Genomic DNA, 10,077 nt, shown 5'->3' on the forward strand with positions numbered 1-10,077 from the left:
TTGCCCTGGCCTTTTTGAGAAAACAACGAGACAGTATCGTTCAGTCTAGGGTAACATTGCACCGTTGAAACATGCAAAGATACTTTATTTATCAGACTTTGTGATTTCCCGCAGAAAGTCTATAACTACTGCAGGGTGAGGGGGAACGGGTGACCCAGTCGTCTAAGGCGCCGCGATTCGCTATGCAGAGTTGCGTCCCATGGGAACGCCAGAAACCTATGATTGTGGGTTGGAATCCCGGTTCGCCCCGATTATGTTTCTATGTTTGTCAGCACCATACCCGTGCTCGTGGGTTTCACCGAAGTGGTAAACGTCTGAGACCTGCATCACTTGGGGCTTTCCAACTATATTAAGCTGACACACCGTGTTGTAACTGGAATACTGTTAAAAGCGGCGTTAAACCCAACTCACTCACTCACCAACCCATCCACACACACACACACACACTCACTCACTCACTCACTCATGTTTGATCAAGGTTGCTACATTCAAGGCCTCATTTAAGTTTTAAAAGGTTCTATGGTGGACATGTGGAGGACATTTCAAAATTTGCATCCGTGACAAATATTATTTCCGATGCAAATTCCTTTTTTTGACTTGCACCATGTTCCCGTGTTTTCTTCAGTTGAACAATTGACGTGACTTTGCATGTGTTTGTGACGGGTGCCACGGGTGGGGCAGGATACGCTAAGCTTATTGCAAACACCTGGTATCATTACTATTTGATAGTGATTCACAAACATGAGCTCATGGTATAGGAATTTGACAGATATTTCTTATGAATATGGAAGGGATTTTGCCGCTTGATCACATGATACATGATACTAGTGAGTGAGTGAGTGAGTATGGTTTTACGCCGCTTTTAGCAATATTCCAGCAATATCACGGCGGGGGACACCAGAAATGGGCTTCACACATTGTACCCATGTCGGGAATCGAACCCGGGTCTTCGGCGTGACGAGCGAACACTTTAACCTCTAGGCTACCTGACCGCCCGAATATTGAGGAACTCCACACAGTTTCCAAAGACAGAAGGGGAATAAACAAAATCATCAAAGGAAAAACACATGATACTAGAGGAATATCCAGTGATATAAGTAAGAGACCGACCTTTAAATATACGGCAGAGAGTTTTAATAGTTTCAGCATGTACATTCCACAAAATATACAAAACAGAAAAAAAATTATGAATCATGAATATTTTTTGGGATATATTTTAAAAATATCCCCCCCCCCCCCCCCCCAAAAAAAAAAAAAAATATTGATCCCTAATCTTTCTTCTTGAGTATATTTGGACGTAAATCCTGCTGGGGTATCATGCAGGAAGCCAAGGTACTGTAAGTCCCCATGATTCCCAGCGAGGTGGCCTAGCTTTGGTTACTGGTGGCCTATAGCCCGTGTTTTAAAACTGTATTATATTGTTATGCTCAAATATATTTCATGAATTGTTCTTAAAAATAGAATGCATGAATTGATTTTAAATATTACTTTGCATAGATGACTCATTTGTTAACATATTAAACTTGGTCTCGTCGCTATATGGCTGGAATAATACCGATGCGACGTTAAATTTTAACTCACTCACTCTTGAGTATATGTGAACATAATCCTAGGTTCTGTCAGTCTTGCCCACCCCGTCGCGTCGTAAAAGAGGTCACTAATTGAATCGGGAGGTCAGATTTGGTCCCTTAGTCGATTGCCTTCGTATCAAGTTGTTCATACTATCAACCACTGGTTCGTCTGACATACTGTAAAATGCAGAAGTGATTACTGCAACGTCAAACAACAAAACAAAAACTATAAAAAATACTAATGTCATGTAATGTTCCTTTATAATGTTAATTGTTGATGACGTCAATTATGACGTCATACGTCCGCTTTGGGTAAAAGCCACAGCATTATATTTGACTGTGGCAATACAATATAAAGTCATCACACAACAACATACGTCTACGCTATACATACCCATACGCTTTTAGAATCACGCACATACAAGCGTTCTTAAGCAATTGTCTGTCGGATAAAATAAAGTGTTTTGGAGGTAAAGATAAGTCAGTATGTTATTTGCCTTGCTATATTGACCTACATGGCAGTATTTTTATCATGTGGGTATTGTTTAGTACTATTCCAAATTTAGCATGACGACAATAGTTGAAAAAAATTACTTTCATTTGTGTGGAAGGTGTATTCTTGCGCGGATTCGCCATATGATGTATATTTTAATGTTTGAAACATGACACAGTAGTCAATGAAATGAACATATAGCGAAATTAAACATATAAACAGAGAGCTCAGGGCTCCAGTATGAACGCAATGTTTGTATTAAAAAGTATAAAAAAAATGATAGATCACTTCCTGGGGAATATTAAAATAAACATACGTCGCTTTGGATGAAATGTGTCACTTTGGATCCTGTATTTCGGAATACATCAAAGGGTTATAGGCTATGTATTCACGGGACGAAAATAACTCTTGCTTAAACGTTGATTGGTCAGTGTTACAATATTAAAAGCCCTTTCGAAGGTTTTAAAAAACTGATTGTTGAGGACATTTCCAACTCTGACATCAGTGACAAAAATGTTGTCCGTTGCAATTCCTTCTTTTTAACGTGCCGTATGTTCGCGTGTTTGTTCAGGTGAAGACTTGCCTTGCCTTTGCATGTATTTATTTCACCTAGGCAGCTGCAGGACGCGCACAACTGTTCTTGAACGCCTGGCATAAACAGGACAAGCTGTGCCAGTGTTGGCAGTAGATGGGGTGTAGGTCTGTCTCAGGTGATATGACGTGGGGAGGGTGTGACTTCACTTACCGTAATACCTCAGATGCAGAGTGAGTTATGTCGTATCAGTTTGTGAAACGGGTCGATGGTTTTACGGTCGAAAACGAGAGAGGGCGAGCGAGGGTGGGGGTGGGTGGGTGTGTGAATGTGTGACTGAGTGAGTGTGTGGGTGAGTGAGTGAGTGGGTGGGTGGGTGGGTGGGTGTGTGAGTGAGTGAGTGAGTGAGTGAGTGAGTGAGTGGCTGGGTGTTTGGTGGGGCGAGCGAGGGTGAGTGAGTGAGTGAGTGAGTGAGTGAATGAGTGAGTGAGTGAGTGAGTGAGTGAGTGAGTAGGAGGGTGAGTTTATGGAGGCATGCTGCTAGGAGTGCCTGAAACCAATAATCTTGGGGTTCGAATCCACTTTTGTTCTGATAAATGTTCCTGGGGTTTTCACCCCTATACTCGTCCTGGCAGATTTCACCGTGCTCGTGGGTTTCACCGAAGTGGTAAACGTCTGAGACCTGCATCACTTCGGGTTTTCCTCCCAACAGAGCCAAACAACTCTTGCCCAAAAGCTATATGATCAGAGTGACACCATTCAAAGCTCTGGAACAGGTTTCCTGCAGACATGTAGAAGACATATCTAAATTTGACGCATCGGTGACCAAACGCATGTCTGATGCAAGTCCCTATTTTGATTTGTACCATAGCTCTGTTTGTCCAGGTGAACAACTGACCTGGTTTTCTGACAAGTGTCAATAGTGGGGCAGGATAGTCTCACCTCACCGAGTGAGTGAGCGAGTTGGGTTTAACGCGCCTTTTAACATTATTCCAGTTATATCACGGCGTGTCAGCTTAATGTGGGAGGAAAGCCCGAAGTGATGCAGGTCTCAGACGTTAACCACTTCGTTGAAACCCACGAGCACGCGTATGGTGCTGACAAACCTAGAAACATAGTTGGGAGGAACCGGGATTCGAACCCACAATCATAGGTTTCTGGCATGCCCAAGGGACACAACTCTGCACAGCGAATCGCGGCGCCTTAGACAACTGGGCCAACCGTGCCCCCACCTCACTGAACACTTGGTATCATTATTATTTGACAGTGATCCATAAACACAAGCTTGTGATGTTATCGTTATCGTACAATTGACTATGATTGGTTGGTTGCTTTGTTGTTTAACGCTGCACTCAGCAATATTCCAGCTATATGACGACGGTCTGTAAATAATCGTGTCTGGACCAGACAATCCAGTGATTGAAATCATGAGCATCAATCCACGCAATTGGGATCGATGACATGCATCAACCAAGTCAGCGGGCCTGACCACCCGATCCCGGTAGTCGCCTTTTACGACAAGCATAGTCACCTTTTACGGCAAGCATAGTCGTCTTTTACGGCAAGCATGGGTTGCTGAAGATCTATTCTACCCCGGAATCTTCATGGGTCCAATGGACTATGAAGAGCTTTCTTATGATCGCGGAAGGTTTTGTCGCCACTTTTGACAGCATTGTCACGTCTGGCTATTTCAATGATAGGACAATAACATCTCACTTTCTTTTCTTTATTTTATATACTGTCTTCCATACAACTGAAAATGTCAACACAGGATAGTATAGGTAATACACACATGGATTATTCACATCACTTGTAGTTGTCGACTGAACAATAAAGAAGTAAAGAACTTGAGATCCGACAACAATTATTATAAGTTTCGGACACATGAAGTTATGTACACATTCGTGACCAACTCGTGTTATTCCGGGAAAAGCCGAATAGCGACCCGTTCCCCTATCATGGCCATTTTTGCGACCGGTTTCCGTCTTAGCGCAGACGGGCATACCTAAAACAATTGTCAACTCGTTGCGTAATAGTTCACATTTATTTCCCCATATATTATATACATTTCAGATGCAATTTAAAGCACATCTGGACATGCGGAATTATACAGTATGATTGAACACATTTAACTGTGTCTTGGGTATATTTTTAGATGCAAGACATATGTAAAATCAAAAATTATTTCTGAGGGATTCTTTGACGAAGAACTTGAAATCATACCCGCATTCTGATTGGTTTGTCGTATTTTCGCACATAATATTCATCGATAGGGGGACGAGTCTTCTTGCAGGTTACGGAAAGGGGCGAGTGGTGACGAATGGTCATGTACAGTGTTGAAATGATAGACCACATGTTTTTACATGAGGTAGGTTTGAAGTATGTGTGGAATCATGACAAGACAAACGTGACAGCTACATCCCACCACCCCTTGTCGCCAGGATCACTCAGGACGATGTCCAGACAAAGAAGACCGTGGTCCCTAGTTGTCATACAAGATGTTCATTTTATAATTTTGAGCTTCTCTGTGGATCATGCTGTATGTCACTGAAACAGAAAATAAACACGTCCATCACACTTTCACCACGTCGGATCAATCCGATATAATAGCTTCCACAACACTAGGGCCACAGTATCATCGTTCATTATGCCTCAAAGTGAGCTTGAGCAGAACTTCTGACCCCATATGAGCCCGTATACAGTCAGTAAAAATCCAAGATGGTTGTCACTGACCTAATATGAGACTGAATACCGTCAGTAAGAGCCATCTTGGATTTCCAACACCCACCTCACATTTTTCACATGCAAATTTTAGTACGGAAAATCATTATTCGGCTAGAGATAAGAAATCAGTTTGTTACATTACAAAATGAATTGGACAACTCGTCTGCGGAAGTTCATTGAAGATACATCGACTGAGTGAACACATAAACCGGAAGTGCTGACAGTAGGACGTCAGCGCACGCGCGCTCCCTATTTGGAAGATAATTCAGCAACACGTCTCATTGTCTGGAGGGTTTGGGGCCTGGGAGTTTTGCAAGAGACGGAATTCAGGGTTCACTATTACAGCCGAGCAATCCACCTTTTTTTAAAATTAAGAATTGACTTTCACTTTGTGTGAGTTCGTTGGAGTATGAACCTTCATAGAGTGAGGGCCAAACAATATACAGTGTTTGGTCCTCACTCTATGAAGGTTCATACTCCAATGAACTCACACAATGTAAAAGTCAATTCTTATAATTTTTATCACAATTTCTTACCTCAAAGGGTGTAGGCCAAGATCTAAACACAGTTTTATTTAGTACGTGTGTTTCCACTGACAGCCATACAACAACCAGCTATATCGCAGAGTAAAAGAGTTCCTCAAAAAGAGAGGTGACATGGGCGTATGGATGCACAACTTGCTCTTCAGAAACATCTTACGCAGCACATGTGTTCAAATCATATCCTCATTAGATGAGAAAGGCCTGTAAAGAACTACCTCAGTAAGTCAGTCACAATAACAGCGCGTCGTAATACATTTACATCAAGTACAAGACGTCAAAATGGCCGACACGATAAACGTTGTTAATGAACATGTGGCGATTACATGTGTTGGTCATCATTGATCAACTGGCCGATCATTGAAAGGTGAATAACGGTACACAAAGGTAAATTCATAGATTGCTGGAGACGGTCAATGTCAGCCTAGGCACGGATCGAGTCGATACTACGATAGTTTAGATGTGCATTTCTCCGTTTGTTCATTAGGATAGGCCGGATATTCGTGAACAATCACGCAGTCACGCTCTCTGACATTTCTCAACGTATATTGAAACGCTGAGACCAAGAATAAAGGTTCTAAATGATCAGAAAGAACGCTTATGTATGTTTTCGTGTTAGGGAATTCCTAGGGGTTTCCCTGGGAATGTGGAAGTAGTCTGTCAGTGTTTACGTCATTTCAAGAACACGGTCGCGTGAAAAACGTATGAACGTCAAATTGTGTCACTTATGAATGTCAATTTCGCGGTCATGTGATCGACCTCTCGCCCAGTGGAAAAGCCGCATATCGTGTAAACTTCAAATTAAAAAAAAAAAAAAATTTAATATTCGACCCTAAAATGTCTTACCTCCCTGGGGACAATGGAAAAGCCGTATATCGTGTAAACTTCAAATTAAAGAGTTATATATTTTTGATATTCGACCCTAAAATGGCTTACCTCCCTTGGGGCAGCAGAAGGCAACGTCGAACACCATCTTGCAGGACGTGGAGCCGGGGCAGGTGTCATCATCACAGCTCATGGAGCGGTCGGTGCGTCCCGGGCGTCCCTTGAGAGAAGCCACGGTCTTGCAGTCCAGCGACTTAGCGGCCTTAACCTCAGCCCGACCATCAATCAACTTCATCATGGTGGTGTGTTTGAGCTGAGATGCAGGCAGGGAGCCGAGCTGGGTAAGTCTGCTGGGGTTGATGGTGTTGAGTTGATTATCAGGGACAGCCACGCTGCCGAGAGGACCAAACAAGCCTGATATGTATGGGCCGTTGATCATACTACCTCCAAGGCCTATTGAAGCGGTGTAGCTCGGATTGTAAGCTGGCATCACTGGAGCTGCTGTGGGGAGCTTAGCCTTCGGTGGAGACCTTTGAACATACGCTGATAACGGAGCACGCCCTAACTGTGTAAGACTGTTTGGAGGTGCTGGTAGTGTGTGGTGACGCGGACCTACCAGCTCCACTCGTGCCTGTTGGCCTGGAAGCCGGGCAGCTCCATACGGAATTGGATCGACCACAGCGTAGGGCAGGAGTGATGCAGATGGAGCCACTAGTGCTTGGAGAAGTGTGGCCACCCTTGTTGCGTTGTAGTCTTCGCTTCGACTCCACGGTATTGCTGTAGAGTTAGAAGCAGCTGGTTGTACAGCTGCAGTACGCCTTGGACCAGCTGCCTGTGTTCTGGACTGCTGTATCTGAGTGTTCCTGCCTGTAGGTGTTCCAGTTAGGTTTATTCCAGCTTGGTTATTTGGTAGGGGAGATGCTCGTGGTGCTGACATCCCGGTCGTACTTGACCCAGCCGGTGATGTTTGAGGACTTGCGCCAGATGGCTGACTTTGTGCGTTTGGGTAACTTCCGACCCGAGCTACCCCTGTCTGGGCACTTGTCCTCAACCCAGTTTGATATGGTCTTGTGTAACTGGAACCCTGTTGTTTGTTTGCATACAACCCGGGTAAGATGTTGCCGAAAGGCTGAGGATTTTGCTGGTAAACTGCATTTGATGGTCTGGGTTGCCCGTTAGGATATGTACCCAGAGGAACATTGGCCGTGTATCCTTGGAAGGGAACCAGTCCATTTAAGATCCCTGTTGAATATGAAACTCGTTGTCCGTTAAGGTGCGTGCCTTGATAAGCCATGCTTGAAGGTCCGCCTGGATACGCATTGACCATTGACTGACCGTTAGCATGTGTCTGTTGATAAGCACCTGCTGAACTGCTAACGGGCTTATCGTTAGTATACATTCCATTATACCGCCCACCAACTATCAGCCGCCAGGTGGCGTCACCTCCAGTGGTTTGCTGTCCAGTTTGATATGTCCCAGAATGCCCTGTGCCGGATGTTCCGCTAGACAGGACGCCATGCTGTGCGGCCCCATTGTACCCTGTACCTCCAGTTGTTTGCAGTCCATTATGATATGTCCCAGAATGCCCTATGCCGGATGTTCCGCTAGGCAGGACGCCATGCTGTGGGGCCCCATTGTACCCTGTACCTCCAGTAGTTTGCAGTCCAGTATGATATGTCCCAGAATGCCCTGTGCCGGATGTTCCGCTAGTCAGGACGCCATGCTGTGCGGCCCCATTGTACCCTGTACCTCCAGTAGTTAGCAGTCCAGTATGATATGTCCCAGAATGCCCTGTGCCGGATGTTCCGCTAGGCAGGACGCCATGCTGTGCGGCCCCATTGTACCCTGTACCTCCAGTTGTTTGCAGTCCAGTATGATATGTCCCAGAATGCCCTGTGTCGGATGTTCCGCTAGTCAGGACGCCATGCTGTGCGGCCCCATTGTACCCTGTACCTCCAGCAGTTGGCAGTCCAGTATGATATGTCCCAGAATGCCCTGTGCCGGATGTTCCGCTAGGCAGGACGCCATGCTGTGCGGCCCCATTGTACCCTGTACCTCCAGTAGTTAGCAGTCCAGTATGATGTGTCCCAGAATGCCCTGTGCCGGATGTTCCGCTAGGCAGGACGCCATGCTGTGCGGACCCATTGTACGCTGTGCCGGGAGACCCCGAGGCGACTTGCCCCGACCGGAGGAGAGTTGGTGGGGTTGAGGACGAGAATCCGCGACACCCTGCAACAGTTGACACATATGTTTGGGTATACTACTGCGAAGATATATATACATCTTCTGCACAAGTCCCGATATTGGTATTCAACTTTGTCATGAAACACTCAAACCGTTGAGTTATGGTGTGCATCTAAATAGTACACAAGAACTCTATTTATGACATGACATGACATGACATGACATGACATGGGTATATCTGCCTACCTAAGAAATCGTTTTTTAGACTCATCTTAACCTTTCCAACATTTAGAAAGGTCCAGTTACAGGAACCTACATATGATTATAGCATAATTGTGAAATAAAAGTACGATATGGAACCAGCAAAAACTCAAAATGTTCCTGGCGATTTATTTACAACATTCAATATTAAATATTTTGTATTCACATTTCGCTTTTTGACAAGTTCCCATTTGCACTCGTCATGTCAGTCAAATCTCACGAAAGCGATGATGAGGTAGAATAGTAGTTTATCGTTGTGTTCAAGATTATTGCACTAATATGTCTCGCGACTCGGGTGCGTAGCTGCTTGTACTTGTCCGAACTTAAGCCGGTTGTCTATTGCGAGCCCAGGTTGAATACTTCTGACCCAGATTGGTTGGTTGGTTGGTTGTTTAACGCCGCACTCAGCAATATTCCAGCTATATGACAGTGGTCTGTAAATAATCGAGTCTGGGCCAGACAATCCAGTGATTAATATCATGAGCATCGATCCACGCAATTGGGATCGATGACATGCATCAACCAAGTCAGCAAGCATGACCACCCGATCCCGTTAGTCGCCTCTTACGACAAACATAGTCACCTTTTACGGCAAGCATGGGTTGCTGAAGACCTATTCTACCCTGGATCTTCACGTGTCTGACCCAGATTGAAGTCAGACACTATTTTTGTCAACTAACTTTACCTTGAAGGAAAACATGTGTCAATCATTTTTAACATGCAACACTTAACCCTGAAGAAATCCCCCGTGCCTAAATGGGAAACACGATATCGCATTTTATTGCCTGATGTATGAATACTTGGGCTCAGTGTCCAAATATATCTTCTTATTTGAGCATCTGAGTACGATTAATACTACAGTATTACTGTTTGACTAAAATTGCGATTGGAATTAACTTTCAGTACAACTAAACGTAATTATTGTTCTTATGTTCTAATGATAACGGG

The sequence above is a fragment of the Haliotis cracherodii genome, unplaced genomic scaffold (assembly GCF_022045235.1).
Source record: "Haliotis cracherodii isolate W230 unplaced genomic scaffold, xgHalCrac1.p SCAF_12, whole genome shotgun sequence".
Classification (NCBI taxonomy): domain Eukaryota; kingdom Metazoa; phylum Mollusca; class Gastropoda; order Lepetellida; family Haliotidae; genus Haliotis; species Haliotis cracherodii.